Below are 4902 nucleotides of genomic sequence, written 5' to 3' on the forward strand. Positions count from 1 at the left end.
GCTTTAGAATTTAGGAGGTGGAGTGATTCAGACAGCCCAGATCTCTTTCTGAAAGCTGCATGAGGGAGTGTGAGCTAGTCCAGATAAACTCCCTGGCAGCCCACAGACATTTGGGAGCAATTTCTGCTGGCATTGCTGGTGCCCTCCAAGGTCAGAATCTTCCTCTTAAGAAAAAGAGAGAATGCCAATTGCAACAGCTACAAGTCTGCAGGTGTTGGCAGGGACATTGACAGGAGGAGAGGGGAGATGGGAGAACAGAAGGAACTGGAGCCTGGTCTCCCTCATCACCTTTTCCTTGACCTTCTCCCTCCTGCTTCTTTCCCAACATCAGGGGCAGCCTGGAGGAGGAAGAGCAGTCACACCGTGAGGGGCCAGGGATGGACAAATCATCGTCCTCTCTGCCATAGTGATAGTGGAGAGTGTCTCTGGGTTGACTGGATGAGACAGGGCCCACCCACTGAGGGGTTTCAGCATCATTTGGAGGCTCCCCACCTCACCTCTCACCCCACAAGTCACTGCCAAGCAACATTTCAAGACAGGACACACAGGGGTTCCACAGCGGGTGCTGAGCACAGAGCTTGGCACTTGGGACTCCTGGGTCTGGCTCCCAGCTCTGCTGTTCATCATTTAGCGCCCTGAGAAGTCAACTCCCCCAGGCCTTAGATGCCTAGATGAGGACTAGAACAAAGGTTCTTGGCCTAGCTTTAAGTAAACTTTTACAAAGTTTTGTAACTGTAATACAACTGATCGCCTTGGTCATCCTGGGTTTTATTTTATGCATTTATTTAAAAGCATATTTTTCTGAGAAGGCGTGCCCGGACTTCACCAGCCTAACGAGCAGAAAGGGTAGGACCCCCCCCCACCTGGAAGCTGATGCCTCCTAGCGTCATCGGGGATGTCTGGGCCCCTTCCATCTCTAACCTAAGCGTCTGGGATTTTGGGGCTCCCACTGCAAATTCCTTCCAGTGAGTGGGAAGGCAATGGAGGAAGCCCAGGTCCTGAGTCTACAGCAATTGAAGTGTCCATGCAACAGAAGCCTGGAGATGGAGAATTGCCTATCCTGACTGACCCATGGGACTTTCCCCTTCCAGTGGTCAGCAGAGCCAACTTCTACATGATTAAAGAAAATTACTTCTATGCCCAGGACCTTGGGACTGAAACCTGAGAGGAACCTTGGGGGCCTTTTCATTCTCCCCCTCATCTTACAGATGGGGAAACTGAGGTCCAGAGGGTTGAAGTGACTTGGTCTGGCTTGAAAGAGATTAAGAGCTGTTGCAGGTGGTCATGAGGTTTTGCTGGAGGTGCTTAAATATTCTGGTTTTATTCCATCAGAGGCCCACTGCCAAGTGTGGGTGTTCGCCTTTCGGAAATCCTTTTTTTAATGAAAAACATAGTCAAGGATTTTTCTGTGCAAAGTCTGTGCATGGAGCGTAGCAGAGATAAGGGTTCATCTCAAAGCCACAGAAACCCAACACATCAGATTGTTGGGGCTCTGGCCAAGCTCTCGTGTTGAGCACCAGGTAATTCTGAGATTTTCCACTAGGTGGGACTATTGCAATATAAACACCGCTCTTCCATATGTCAGAAGGGTTTGGGGGGAAAGAGATGAAAATCCCTCCAGTCTAAAGCCCGAGGATGGACAGAATGTCCAAAGGCCTGCGCACCTGAGAGGAGATCGTCTTTTCAGGCCAGTTGGTGAAGATTTAGGCCAGATGAATAGTGTGACTCACTGGATTTGGAGTCCAAAGGCCTGGGTTCGAATGCTGACCACTTTGTTTCCTTGGTGCTTCTACTTCTCATCCATAAAAGGAGTCGGACTGGCCAGCCCCAGAAGGCCTCTTCAGCTGTGAGTCTCAGAGATGGAAGGAGCCCCTGGAGACTCCTGGTCCTATCTGCACAAGAATCCCTTCTACAGTGGCCGTCCAGACTCCACATGAATACCTCCAGGCATGGGAGGCTCACTACTTTACAAAACAACCAAGAATATTTCTAGGCTGCTCTAGTTACTAGGAAGTTTTTTTCTTTCTATCCAACCTAATTCTGTCTCTGCAATTTCCATCCAGTCTTTCTGGTTCTGCCCTCTGGGGGCCAACCAGAATTAATCAAAACTCATCTTCCACATGGCAGTCCATCAAATCCTTGAAGATAGCCTTCATGTCTCCACAAAGTCCCCTTCTCCGAGTTGAACAGTCTTGTTTCTGTCAGGCAGCTGGGTGGTGCAGAGCATACAGTGTTAGACTTGGGGTCAGGGAGAGCTGAGTTCAAATTCTGCTCCAACACTAGCCTGGGCAAGTCATTTAACCTGTCTACCTCAATTTATAAAATGAAGACATAGCACCTATCTTACGGAGTGGGTGTGAAGATTAAATGAGATGACAAGCCCTCTGTAGATCTTAAAACATCATCTAAATGTTAGCTGCTGTTATCCTGGATACAGCTCATTGATTTTCTCCCTACAATTTGGCCCTGAGGATGATACTTCAGACGTGGTGTGACCAGGACAGAGGACCTGGGCCAACACCTCCCATGCTGGGCACTATATTCTCTTAGAGCAATGCGAGGAGTCTGCTGTCCTAAAAACCCCTCTGGTTCGGTGCTATCCTCCATAGTAATAGGGGAGGAAAGATTTAGAGGGAAAGAGAAAAAATGAGCTCAATTCACAAATTGGCCTTTCACCGGAATTCTCTCCCTATATTTGTGAAGCTAATTACTGTTCAGTTTCTCCTCAGTCCAGCCTGCTGAGAGTTTTCTGAAGGTTGACTTGTCATTCAATGTGTGCTCTGTCCCTCTGAGCTTCATGTTATGTGCCAGCCAAATGCCCACACTCCCTAAGTCTTCATCTAAGTAGAGCTGCCTGGAGGCTGAGGACAGGCTCCCTATGGCACTGCATTAGAAACTTCCCTCCAAATTGAAGCAGATGAATTAATGACTGCTCTCTGGATCCAATCATTCAACCCTTTCCAAATTCTATCCAAAGGGAATCTTGTCTATCTCACATCTTTGTTTACAAGAATGGCTTGAGAGATTTTGTCAAATGTTTCCTTGAAAATTTGTACTAAAAAAAGCCCCCAAATCTCTAGTGTTTCCATAACTAATGACCTTGTCAAAAAAAGTCAAGGAAGTTAGTTTGACATGAACAGCACTTGGCAAATCCACGATGGCTCCGAGTGATGGCTGCTGCCCTTTCTAAACGCTCACAAACCTCCCCTTGAATTCTGCCAGTATTTAAAAGCAAGTTCACTGTCCTCTCCTTCGAAGTCTGTAAAGTCTTCTCAAGTTTGAGACAAAATCTTTGTTTCTCTTGTTGCGATGAATCTCTCCTATTCTCCATGATTTTTCAGTGTTTAAAAATTAAGTCTGCCAGTTCCTTCAGTAGAGTAGGATGTGTACTTTTTCCAGTCAGTGACTTGAAGCCTTTGAGGGCAACTAGATACTATCTGAACAGCTCCCACGTGTTGGGGGTTTCCAGGCTGAAATAACCATTGTTTTATCTTCCTCACAATCCAAAGACCACCTTCTTCTTGGAAGAAAAAACAGAAACAGCCCAGGTTTTAGGAGCTCAGCCTTCTCATCCTCCATCTTTTTGTCTTTCACTTAGCTAAGAGCCAACTAAACCTATTGTTTTAGCTCTCTGTGGCCATCAGCCTTTACCTCCTGGCATTGTGGGCTTTGGGCCTCCCAAAGCTCTTCTTCTATGAACCTCATCCAGCTGCTACTTGATTTCATCACCCATGGATGCCTTAAAAAAAATCCAAAGTGCTCTAGGAACACCCTGTGCAGTCACACCCTTCCTTTTAGGAATCACGATCATAGCTGCTTCTGTTTTCACCATTTCTTCTCGACTTTGCATCGTTTTTAGGCTGCTTGTCTACTCTGAGGCCAAGCTGGCCCAGTGGCATTCCTTCCTTCCCGACGATCTTACCTCCAACTGTCATGTCTTATGTCTTCATAGATGCTTGACTTTTTTCTATTATGACACGTTTTTCTTTTTTTTCTGCTTTTAATCTGTTATGTGATTTTAATCTTGTTGTTTATAATATGTTTATGAGTCCACTGAGGTTTTTTAAAACTTCATTGCTGCCTTTGTGGCCTGGAGAGGATGCTGAATTCTTTGAGGTTTTGCTGGTGAAACAAACACATGTTCACTTCTAAGCCTAAAAGGCTACAAAAGCAGATCCCAGGCCTGTTGTCCATGGGCCAGCCTAGTTAAGTTCCAAGAGTCTCCAAGGCAAGACATTTATTAATCATTTACTATGTCAACAACAGAGCCAGGAGGGAATTGAATGTTGGTCAGCCTAGGCCCCCTCCCCCAAATGGAAGAACTCCCTGGGAGGAACTCACCTTTGAAAGAAGGGAGTCATAGTGAAGGGATGTTCCCGAGGGAAAAGGCTGTCAAGCTGCTTGGATGTCCCACAAGGAGGCGGTTCCAGGCACTGAGGGCAGTTGAGGCAGCATGGTGGCCAAGTCTAGAACGTCAAAAGCAGAGCCAGCAAAGGAATAAAACCCTGGGATCTCCGCTCTAGAGCATGCAGGGACCCTCTAGCCCAACACCCTCATTTTACAGAGGAGGAAGCCGAGGCCCAGAGTGGCTACCTGATCTTCTTGCCCTAGGTCATATGAGGAAGGAGCTTCAAGGTGGCATTGGGACCCACCTCCTCCTGCAGATCCTCTGATGGCAGAGCTGATGCCCTTTTCCTTTATGCTTGATCCTCATCCCCAGTTTGGCTGCAGTGACGCATATTTTGGCCTCAGCAGCTCCTAGAGGAGCGTCTGCTCCGCAGCAGAAGGCTTGCCAGCTGTGCTGGCAGAGGGAGTTCTCACACTGATGAAATTAGAGATCTTTGAAATATTCACCTTTTAAGAAGAGGATTTTCTTGAGTGTCTTAGCTATCTTATTCTTCC

The sequence above is a fragment of the Petaurus breviceps genome, unplaced genomic scaffold, assembly GCF_028583685.1.
Source record: "Petaurus breviceps papuanus isolate PSGF00001 unplaced genomic scaffold, PetGlider_PUasm1.0 185, whole genome shotgun sequence".
Taxonomy (NCBI): Eukaryota; Metazoa; Chordata; class Mammalia; order Diprotodontia; family Petauridae; genus Petaurus; species Petaurus breviceps.